Here is a 12,726-nt window from a genome sequence, read left to right on the forward strand (position 1 = left end):
GTAATTTCATTTTGTAAATTTAATATTTATTTCCCTAATGACTAATGATCCCTGCATCTGTTCATATACTTATTTTCTACCTGAATATCTTTGGTGAAGCACATTCATTTACTTTCTTTGTATTCTATTTAACATTTTTTTTCCAAACAGGATCACTAAAATTTCTTCTGACGTTTTCTTCTATAAATTTCATTGTTTCGTATGTTATAGTTAAATCTAAGATACGTTGTTGGTAAATTTTGTGTGTGGTGGGAGGAAAGGTAAAATTAATTGTTTTGGGACATAATGGGGTAGTCCTTCATTCTAGCACCATTTATTTAAATAATTGTTTTGTCTTTAATGAACTCCCATGAAGCTTTTGTTAAAAATTGACCATAATATATGTAGAGGTTACCCTCTATTTTCTTCCATTGATATATATTTATGTTTACATCAACTCAACATTGTTTTGACAATAGTTTTTATAATAAATCTTGAAATCAGGTTTTGTCTAATAAATTTTATTTCTCTTTTAAAAAGTTGTATTAGTAATTCTATGTCTTTTTTGTTTCCACACAAATTTTTGAATCAGGTGATTAATTTTCAATGGAATTCACTGAATCTAAAGACAAACTTGGGAAGAAATGATATCTTAATAATAATAAATCTTCTGATCCTTGAACACACTTATGAATATACAACTGCTTTCATTAGGCTTTCTTTAATTTCCTGAGGAACAATTTATAGTTTTTAGTTTACTGAATTTATCCTTATTTTATTCTTGGATGTTATTAATTGTTTTTTTCATTTTACCTCCCAACGTTTTGGTTACTGTCATATAGAAATACAATTGACCTTTTGTATTGGCCTTGAATGCTACATTCTGCTTATCTCTTTATTAGCTTTGACAACTTTTTGTAGATGACTCGATTTTCTGCAGGGATCTCATCATGTATATATTCACAAATATAGTTTTACTTTTTTTTTTGCTTTCAATTTGTCTCTTTTGTCCTATTTCACTGTGAGAACAAAGATCCTTGCTTCATTACTGATATTGTGGGAAAAGCTTACAGACTTTTGCCATTAAATATGACATTGATTTTAGGTTTTTTACTGATGACATTTATCTGGTTGAGGAAATGTCCTCTTATATCTGAGAGGTTTTTTTTTTTCATTGGAAATGAAAAAAAAATTTGAATTTCAACAAATGCGTTTTATAAATCTAATGAGATCACTGTGTATTTTTCGGTTTTCATTTGTTAATGTGGTGAGTTTTATTGATTTTCAAATCTTAGACCAACTTCTCATATGCCAGATAACCCTTCATTGGTCATGGTGTACTACTATCATTTTCATGCATTTTTGGGTTCATTGTGCTAAACAAAAGCAAAATCAACTCATAAAGTTGTACATTTTTTGTGGGGCACCATGTGACGTTTTGATATATACATTGAAAAGTGTTCAAATCAGGGTAAGCACATGCATCTTAAGCATTTATCAAAATCCTTTTCTCTAATCCTAATGTGAAATAGAACACTAGAACTCTTTTGTTAGTGCCTATTGATCAATTTCCTCTTGAGTTTTAACAACTGTGTTCATGAGGAATATAGACCTCTAGTTTTTTTCTTGTAGTGTGTTTATCTGGTTTCAGTATCCGTATAATGCTGGCCTCTTACAATGAATTGAGAAGTATTTTCTCATCTTTGTTTTTCTGGAAGACATTGTGCAGAATTGGTAGTAGTTATTGCCTAAATGTTTCATAGAATTCACCAGTTGAAGCCATTTGGGCCATGAAGTTCTTGCTGTACCTGACAATGATTGTCATACTTCCATGTCTCTTCTTTGTTCCCTGTGTTTTAGTTATCTGTATCTTGGACACTTTGCTATTATGTTAGCCAATCTGTATTCCATCCCATTTAATTCTTTTATTTTAGTAGGCAGCCTCCTTATTAGGCTTAGCATGTAGGTTCTGGCCTACTTTGTTTTTAATAATTTTTTTTAAATTGTAGATGGACCCAATACATTAATTTTATTTATTTATTTTTATGTGCTGCTGAGGATTGAACTGAGTGCCTCACATGTACAAGGCAAGCACTCTGCTGCTGAGCTTTGACAGCCCCAGCCCTCTGGCCTACTTTTGTGAATGATGGGGCCAATGAAAATTTAATTTTCAGAGTATTTGTGGTGCTATTTCAGTCTGCTTAATTTACCCTGGACTCCCACTGGTTCCTGCTAGTGCCACCTGAGGGAGCAGAAGGAATTTCCTTTGGCCTGAAGCCTCTAGGTGGGAAAGGGAGCTTTATTCCCATTGGAAGAAAAAGATTCCCTGGCAGATGCTTATGTGATTGGAATCACTCTTTTGGGGCTTCCAGTTACACCATGTCTCTTAATTGTGGAAGTCAGAGTCTCAGATCCTAGGGACAAAGAGACTCCTGAGCTAGAGGTTTTGAGATTTCCCCTTTCAGTACCACTGACATTTTAGGGGAGGAAATGTGTGGGTGGAAGAGTGGTAAAGGATACTTCCTTTGGCTCTTTATTACCAATGGGACTCCTCACCTATCTCCACTCCCGGGGCTGGTGCCTGCAAGTTTTGCTGGGTCTTGTTGAAGAACTTATTTCCAATTCAAGGGAGAAATAAGCCTACCTGGGCTGTCTTCTGCGGTGAGATTGTAAATCTGGAAACAATGGAGTCACTGTTTTGGGTTAGTTAGGGATTGTAAAATGCACTGCCACCTTGCTTTTCCTCTAATCCTGGGGTCTTTAACCAGTTTGCCTTCCATTTTCTTCCTTTCAGAGTTCCCCGCTGGTTGCCTCTTTCATTATCTCCAATGTTTAAATTTATCCGGGTGAAGCAGGGAGAAATGGGTATATGTCAACTTGGCAGGATTGAAATTTTTTTCTATTTGGAATGCTCTTCATCGCCATTACCTTTCTCCAACTTAGGAGATCCTATTTGTCCTTCAAGTCTCAGTTCAGTTAGTATTTCTCTATGAGAAGTTTCTTGCTTCATGCTTTTTCATACTTTTTCATTAATAAACACCTGTCCTCATGGAATGTACCTTATTTACTGCTTTTACAGCAAATAGAACAAATCCATTCTTCCCAGTCCTCTCAAAGACCATCCCCTTCATCAGACTCCATCTCTTCCTGCCTCCATAAGGACACACATTTATCAAATCTCCTCTTTCCTTCTGCATCATCCCTTTTCCCCATTAGATTTCATCAAAGTTTCTCTCTCTACTTATTCTCATGAACTTTCAAACATGCTTCTTATTTTTATTCATCATATGTGATCAAATAAACATTCCCTGTATATTTTCTCTTCCAGCCACAGCTCCATTTCTTGGCTTTCCTTGACAGTAAAAAGTTGAAGTAATCTACTTACTACGTTTAATTCCTCTCTTCCTATTCTCTCTGGGACCTGTTTCAATCAGGATTCCATTCCTGCTACTTTAATCATAAAGGTCACCAGTGACCGCTACCAAATTTATTAATAGTCAATGCCCATCCTCATCTTACTTAGCCCGATGGTATCTTTTAACACAGTAGATCATTTACATTTGATACTGTCTCTTCTTTGAGATACTTTCCCCCTTTGTTTCTAGAATTTTTTTCCTCCCACACAGTCAGTGGATTATTCTTAACCTTTGCTAGTTTCCCATCATCTCTCAGCTTCTTAATGCTGGAGAACCCCAAGGTTCAGTTCTTGTGTCCCATCCTTTCTCTACCTATGATTACTTCTTTGGTAAGCTTATTGAATCTTGTAATAAAAACCTTTAAAAACTATCTGTTTGATATGATAGCTTATATCTCTCCAACCTTAGCTCTCAGGCAGCCTACTTGAAACTTCTTTATGACTACTAAGCATCCTTCCACTGTAAAGATAGGCAGTGATTTTGAAGTAGCCAGGAGGTTTCTCATCTCCATTAGTATATTTTTATTTACACTTGAGACAGCAAGACTAATGTTTGGAAATGACAAGGTATGAAAGAATGAAAAGAATAGTGATGGAGGTACATTACATTCTGAGAGGGGTAGGTTTTACAAGAAAAGGCAGAACAAAAGGGTGAGGAGGGCAGTTGGAATAAGGTATTGCTTTGAGGATATTTTGATATTATAATTTTTATGTATTCCATTATTTTAGAGTATCAGATAGCTAAGTATGAGAAAGGGGTGGGTAGATGATTTCATCTCCTTTAGAGAATTTGAGAACAGTCTTGAAAAAGAGAAGTTGAAGATGTATTTCAGGCCATGAGAGATACTTGTAAGACCATCAACGAGGCATAATTCCCAGATCAGCCCAAGAGCTCTCTGTGAAGCTAACTACAAATAATTGAATTGGTGTGGCTGAACACATCTCTGAGAATATGAAGGCACTGGTGCCTCCTTTATCAAGAACATATGGATGCAATTATGAAAAAGTGTTTATAAACTCTTTTTTTGAGATTTTAAAATTTATTATTAGTGGTCTATTACAATTATATTTAATAGTGGGATTCATAATGCCATATTCGTATATGCACATAACCTAATTTGATGAAATTTCTTCCCTAGTACCTTTAATTTCTTTCCCCTCTTCCCTTCTCCAAATCTGTTTGATCTACTCTACTGATCTTCCTTCGATTATTATTATAAACTCTTGACTATTCAACTCTTTAAAGAATTTCCTTCATGTTATATTTTTATAACAGCTTTCATATGTTTAATCCTACTTATACCTGGAGAAAAAGACAAGAAGAAATTATTATATGATGGTGATGGTTAATTTTATGTGTTTATTTAATCTTTAAAAACTATTCTAGGTGTTGCTATGATGGTATTTTCTAGATGTGGTTAATAGCTACAACATATTTGTTTAAGTGTTACTCTTGGTAAAGTGGATGAGTTTCATCCAATCACTTGAAGAGCTTAAAAGAAAAACCATTGAAGAAATGTTACCTCAAGATTACAATATTGATCATACTGAGTTGCCTGCCTATAAGCCACCCCTAAACATTTTGGACCTAAGACTGAAACATTAATGCCTGCCTGAGTTTCTAGTCTGCCAGCCTCTTCTGTGAATTTCAGATGTACCAAACCTCACAACTGTCACAACTGTGTAAGTCAATTGACTTAAAATAAATATCTATTATATAGTAGAAGATATGTACGTATGTACACATATATGCATATACAATATACATTTATTATAAGTATATATATATATACATTTAAGTATAAAAACATTTACTAGATGTTATAGATCTTTAACCATTTAGGAATTTGTTATTGTTTAGATATGATTTATCCCTCAAAAGCTCATGAAAGAAAGTTTAGAGGTGAAATGGCTATATTGTGAGAGCTTTAACTTCTGTGTGTGTTAATCCCCCAAGAGGGATTAACTGGGTGGTACTTTAGGCAGGGAGGGTGTGGGCTGGAGGAGGGGAGTCACTGGGGTCCTGCCCTTGGGTTTCTGTTCTGTCCCTGGTGAGAGAGGAGCTCTCACTCTCTTCTTCTTGTTTGCCATTGTCTGAACTACTTTCCTCCTACATACCCTTCTGCCATAATTTATTTTTTTGTATTTGGCATGTTTTAATTTTGTATTCTGCTTCACCTTGGGCCCAGAGGACTAGAGTTGACCATTTATGGACTGAGCTCTCTGACACTATGAGCCCCAAATAAACTTATCCTCCTCTAAAATTCTTCTTGGACAGATCTTTTGGTCACAGCGATGAAAAAAGCAGAGTAAAACAGAGTTGTTAGGGAATTCTGAAAATTAGACTCGAAAATGATTTCTGTGATGGAAAATTATAATTTTTGGCTCTGCTTGAGAGATTTTTTCCGTCCAAATTTGCACCAGGCCAAATTATATCTGGAGATTTAAGCCAATTTTGATATTTTTCCCCCTAAATCTTGTTTAAAAATGTCACCATGGCAACTGAGGATCAAAAAGACTCTGTGGTTGTAAGAACTGACAGAAAGACAAAAACTAAAGCTAAAACAACAATAGCAGCAACAAAGGCAAAAAGCAAATGAAAAGAAATCATACAGTGTACAAGTAATGTCACATACTAAATCATATTACCACATTATTGTCTCACTTCCTTAATTAAAGAGGTTTCTGAACTAGCAGATTGGAAAAATATGTTAGATTTAGTGCATCCTGACTTCAGGATTTGGTGAGATTTCTTACAATGATTAGAAAATATGGAGAAATGTGGTCTGGCATGACTCAGTTTGGATAATGAGTTATTGAACTCACAGGGTAAACACTTTAATGCATGCACTATTGTTGGTGGAGAAAAGAAAATGGATTTTAGAATTATTGTGGAGGTACAAAAAATAGCACTTACTAACTGTATGTCACTCTCAGTGGGGAAAGGAACATTTTGCATAATTTTCCTGTTTGGACATCTAGGTGTATGTGGGTTCTACTCACTAAAATTGGGAAAAAGACACGGAAACGTGCTGGAGAACAGAAGTTAGAGATGACAATTTTAGTTTTGGATATTTTGAGTTTTAGGCACTTGTGGGACACACAGATGGAAATATTCAGTAAGCAACTAAAAATGTCTTATGTGACCCAGGAAACACTCACACGTTCCATATGAGAGGGTAACATACAGTCACATTTAGGTTTAAACAAATGTCAAGAAATTTAGTTGTACTAATTAAGACAAAGGAGATATTAGATATTTCTGGCATAACTTACTGAGGAATGATTTTTAAATGGGAAATGAATATTATATATTATATATGACAAATATAAAATATATATGTATTAAGGAGAAGATGCTGGTAGGTGTAGGTATGAATATATTAAAAGCATCTTTCTCCCTCTCCCTCTCTCTGCTTTCCTGGCTGCCATGAGGTCAGCAGCTCTGGCTCTGCACACATCTTCACTGTGATGCCTCACTATAGGCTCATAGCAAATGAGCCAGCTGACCATGGACTGAAACCTCCAAGACTGTGAGCCCAAATAAGTCTTTCCTTATTTAAGTTGTTTTGATGAGGCATTTTTGTCACAGTAATAAAAATCTAACTAACACAGAGAGCTTGATAAAAGAAAAGAGAGGACATAATAAAAAATATCAGAAGATATAATGAAAAGAATACCTGAGGGAATCATATTTGGAGTACTTGATTGGTATAAAGCAGGGGCTCTTTCTCTAAGAGAACAATAAGTAATGATAAGAATAGATATTGAGGAGGAAGGAGCTAAAAGATCAGGCCTGTGATTCATTTCTATCTTGAATATCAGGATGATGCTTCTGAGGGAAAGAAAAGAAGGCAGTTTACCTAGACTAATCACCTTGTGAGCATGGTAACTGGTCCTTCAGGTAAAGAGACTCATGATATTTGTCATAAGAAGAGGCCTTATTTATGGAATGTCCTTTATCGGTTGTCCCTGGCTAAGAGTTACTTTTGATAAATACATATTGAATGTTCAGAGTTCTAAGGCACGGAAAGTGTCACAGCAACTACACAACTCTCTGTGAGCATAAAATAGAGTTATTTCATAACTAAACCCTCCTTCCTGTGTAAATAGACCCACAAGCCCTCAATTAGAAATCTCATGTGTTATTCTGGACCAGATGGCTTCTCTACAATGTAGGAAGGGAGGACTTGAGCCACACAGGATATTTCAGACAACTTCCCAGGATAATTCATCATGTACCTCTTGATTGCTTATGTACTTAAATTATTTGTGAAACTAGCTACTTAGGTAAGATCTCTAGTATGTGTGGTTCTGATTTGGTAATTTTTTAATTTGGTGGGTTGGGATACAGTAGACCTCTTTTTTTTTACTCCATGGTTTATAAACATAGTGCCATCAGCTAAAAGTAAGGATTTGGAGATGGGAATTAAATGGACACTTAAATAAAGATTTTGACTAGGCTCTGTGGGAGAATTGGAAAGGAATCTGATCAGAAAATGTAAAATGGTTGCAAAGGGGTATTCATATCTAGCTACGGTAAGGTCAATGTGATAAGTAAATGGAACAGTTGAGTTCACTAATAGAAGCAGAGTGTGGGAGAGTGCAGGAGGTGCCTACCCTGCTTCACTGTGCACTAGAATGTTATCCTATGGGCTATGATACTCTAACAAAAAAAAACATTTAAGGGATACTGAGCAGATGTTAGGGACTTGATTCATTGTTATGTCTCATCGTGAGCAATGGAAAGATTGGCAAAATTTAGCCAAGAGAAAATAAGATAAGTCTTAGGTGACTGAATTAGAACCAATAGTTGGAAGCTATGAGGAACAATTTTGTGATAATAGAATGAGACATTTGAAAAAGCTGCCTGAAGATAGAAAGTACAGCTTTGTTTTAGAAATTATAATACTTCTAGAGATTTTAGTGTAGCAGAGCTGAGGTGAGGTCCAATAAAACATAACAAAAACAAAAACAAAACTCCCCAGGATAATTCGTCATGTACCCAGATTTGGACAGCCAAGCTGGTTGATACAGTGAATACAGGAAACTCCAGTAGATTGATTGAAATGATACCTAATGTTCTCTCCAAACTGAGGAAGTGTGCTAACATACTGAAGACTAGCAGCAGTTGTTTTCAATGAATTCTCTCCCCCTCTTTCCTTATAGTTTTGTGGAACAGCTGGCCTCTGGATGAGTCATTTATTTTCTATGGCTCTCCAACATAGCCTTTCCATAGCTTATGAAATATGACTCATTTGTGGTCCTTTAGTCAGATGGCAGGAAGCCTGACATAAGTGAGCCATCTAGACACTCATCAGCACTGAGCTGTCTCTGAAGAGCTTGAGTCAGAAATATTAACCGGAGTGTACTCTGAGGCTGAGTCCTTACACTCATGTACAATAAGCTCACCTGAGAAACTGACAAAGGGTTGAGCCTATCATGGGCCCTGGTCTGACATTTTCTATTGCCTTTATCAACCATAATGGAAATGTTCACAAATCTCAGCATAGAATACAAAGCAGTGGCTGAGAAAATTCTCTCTACAATATCTATTGAGAGGGACAATTATTGATGACACTTCTCTCCATATAGTGCTTTTTACAAGAGAACCAGTGACGATACCTTCACAGAGGAGAGATGTTAAGCATTTTGGTCCCACGGTATCCTATTCGACTTCCATCTTTATTTTATTTTCTGTAATCAAAAATTTAATGATCCTATCTCTTCTGTGGGCAGATGGGTCCAATTTGGTTTTAAACATTATTTCCCCCTCAATCATTCCATTCTCATTAAAGGATGCTGTTTTTTTTTCTATAAACCATCATCACAGATCTTGGTTTTTAAGATATCCTCTTGGCCATTGTTTCTCAAACATACCTATAATAAGAGAAATGAGGGGACAGTTGTTAAAAATACAAGTTTTTAGGCCTCAACTCTGGAAATTCTCAGTGGCCTAGGGTGGGTTTAATTATTTGTAGTTTTAACAAGAACTCCAGATGTTTCTCCAATTATCAGTTTGCAAAGATGCTTTCTTATGACAGCCACTAGGAGAGGTGGTCACATATAGAGAGTCTTAGGTCCCAACATATACATATTGATTGAGAATCTCTAAAAGAGGAACTTGAGAAATTTGTAGTTTTAATTTCCCCAAAGGATTCTTGTATATAACCCCTTATGAACCTTAAAAGCTGCAGGATTTTACTCAGATGGGTGAGAATCTCTGCTTTGCATCTGTAGGTATGATTTCCCCTTTATGGGAAGAACAGTGATGTTTACAGAAAAATCCACCATGGACTCCTCCTGTGATAATCTCAGGAACATTCAGTTTGGAACTGAAAGGTATCTCTGCAGCAGAATTTCTCAGCCATGGCACTGTTGATATTTGGGAATGGGCAGTTCTCAGCTATGGGAGGGCTGTTCAGCACATTGTAGAACATACAGTAGCACCTCTGGCCTCTGCCTGGTAGTAGTTTCCCCACTACTTGTCACAATGAAATATGTCTCTAGACATTGCTGCATGTCCCTGGGGGTGAAATAACAGTCAGCTGAGTACCACTGCTAGTATGACTGATTACAAGTTAATCAAACTTTTAAAATCTTTTTCTGCAAATGAAACAAGCTGTAGCAATGACTTGTTCTTTTATCCTGTGATGTCAGCAGATGATCCAGGACATGATCTTGAAAGGATTTAAATGCTGTTCAAAACCAGAAAAGAGGTTGATGGTCTATCATTTCCTGAACATAAGGTACCTGTAAGGTGTTTCAGGACTCTCGTATCAATGTAACAATTTGACAAAGCCATCATGATTCTATAGAAAGACAAAACCTTAATGATTGCTTTTTGCGGTATGCGAGCAATAATGATAATGACAAGAAACATGAAAACAACCTTGGTAATTTGGATAAATGTAGGAATGGTCTTAACAAAAAATTAGGGAAACATCTTCCACTAAACAAGGATTAAATTCTTAGAGGTACATTTTTTTGTTTGGTAATTTCAAATTTATAATAAAAATAAATAATGAGTTTAAGAAGTGGTCAGTACATTTCTTATTTTATCTTTTTGTTTGTTTGAGGACTTTACCACAAACCATAAATTCTGCATTGGGAATTGTCATTTATATGAAATTAAATGATATGATATCCTTTTTCTCAGAGTTAGAAAACTGAGTCTTGAGGACACAATTTACAACACTTTTCTTACTCCTGACATCAATCATAAGTTTGAGGGGATCCCAAAATCACTCTTAGCTTTGATAATTCACTAGAAGAACTTAAAATTCACAGAAAGTTATTAAACTTGTGGTTGTAGCTTATTGTAAAGAAAGAACACAGATCAAACTCAAAGGGAGAGACTCATAAAACATTGTCTGGGAAAGTACCAGATGTGAAATCTCACCTGTGCTTAGGATGTGTTACTTCTTAACAACTGATGGGACCATACACAGAGAGTTTTGCTACCCAGAGAAGGTTACCCAAGCCTCAATGTTCAGAGGCTTTATTGAATCCCCATTACATAGGTATGATTGACGGCCTCATTGCCCATGTGTTTGATGTCAGATGCCAGGCTGACAGTGTGTGAAGCAAATCCCACACCCCTAAACATGATTGGATTTTCTGGTACAACTAATCATCATCCTAAGGTGTTCAAGTGTGGCCAGCTTCACCTTAAGGTCCAGAGTGGGTAGCCCCTTGTCCTAAGCAGACACTCCTATCATGTGACGCATATCCCCAAAGAGCTCTGTGCTTCCTATATAAGAGGCATAGGCTGGAAAAAGAAACTGATATTGCCAGAAGTTAGCTTGTTGCCTGTCTGGGTTTAGAGCATGATGTAGGAGCTCTAGTCTTTTAGGGCCCATGATTGACTAGGGGTCTTGAGAAACTGTCCTGTGAAATGTTGGCAAACTATACCATGAAGTTCCAGGGACTGTAAAGTGTTATTTAAACATTGGGTAACATTATATGCTTGTTGCAGATGGTGTTAGTTTTTTGATACTTTCCTGCCCTCTAGCTTTTAGTTTAAACTTGCAACATTAAATTATATAGTTTACATGTGACCAGTGTTGTCCAATAGGCCAGGTTTGTCTAAGTTTCTGAGGGGTGGGGGCACTCACACTAAGATGTTTGACAATTTCTCTTTGTTATCATATAATCCCTCATCATTCACTGGGCAACCTGATTGAGGTTTATATACATTTATAACTTTATAATTTGATTCTCATAGCTGTAAAATTTTACCTGACTTTCTTAGTTCATTTTCAAGGGCACATGAACTTAACTTATAATGGGAATAGAGATAAGAGCTCAGTGCTCACCTACTGATCAGGGAAGATAGGGAATAAATGAACTATTGCTATACAATATAATAGGAACTGTGAACGAGGTAAGTGTAGTTTCCAGGAGCTCACAGAGCAGAGAGCTTTTCAGGTTAGCCTGGGACCAACACAGGGAAGGATTTCATGAGGACACGAGTCTTAGAAAAATTAGTATGCTGGGAAAATGAAGCAGTAGTGATGGGCAGGTGACTTTACAGCCAGAAACCCACCATGGAATGAAAGCATGCCAAGGGGCAATGTCACACTTCTGCATCTATCAATAGTTTAGTTTGGCAGAAACATGGGTTTTGAGGGAAAGTGAGAGATGCTACTGCTAGAGAAGCAGGCAGAGGGTTGTGAAGGATCTTATTCACCATCATGAGGAGGTTGGATTTTTATCATAAGGGCACTGGAAATCTGTTGAAAATTTTGACATTGGAAGCTAACAATGATGAGATGTACAGCTCAGAAAGAATCTGATGGTAAGGTAAGGTGGGTATTTCAGTCAGGGGATTTGGGATATAAGGATACTTGTTAGATGGCTACTGAAATAATCCAGATAAGAAATGATGAAGATAGACGTAAAACATTGACAGTAATGAGAAAGCTGTGAAAGAATGACTAGCTGGTCAGGAGAGGAAATAGACAGGATTCGGTGATGGACTGGATAGTGGGTGACAGAGAAGAGAAGAGTCGATGAGTACTGTGGATGGAAATGTCATTTATATGATGGGCGATCATAGTGGGATTAGCTGGTGTGGGGTAAGATTACAAATTGAGTTTGAGGCCTGTTGAGTTGTCAATGCTTGTGACATTCAGGTGGAGGGAGCTGAGCAGTAGACGAGATCTCATGGGAGCCACAGCACAGCATAACTAGAATAGTGACGGTGACAGTGCTAACAGAAACCCAAACCATAGCAATGGGAGGTTTTAGGAAAAGGGTACAATTTTTCTCCCATTTTTTTTTTATTGTGGCAGCAAAAAATTGCAAATTTTAGTGTCACAGGACAAACA

Source organism: Ictidomys tridecemlineatus, chromosome 5, assembly GCF_052094955.1.
Source record: "Ictidomys tridecemlineatus isolate mIctTri1 chromosome 5, mIctTri1.hap1, whole genome shotgun sequence".
NCBI classification, from domain to species: domain Eukaryota; kingdom Metazoa; phylum Chordata; class Mammalia; order Rodentia; family Sciuridae; genus Ictidomys; species Ictidomys tridecemlineatus.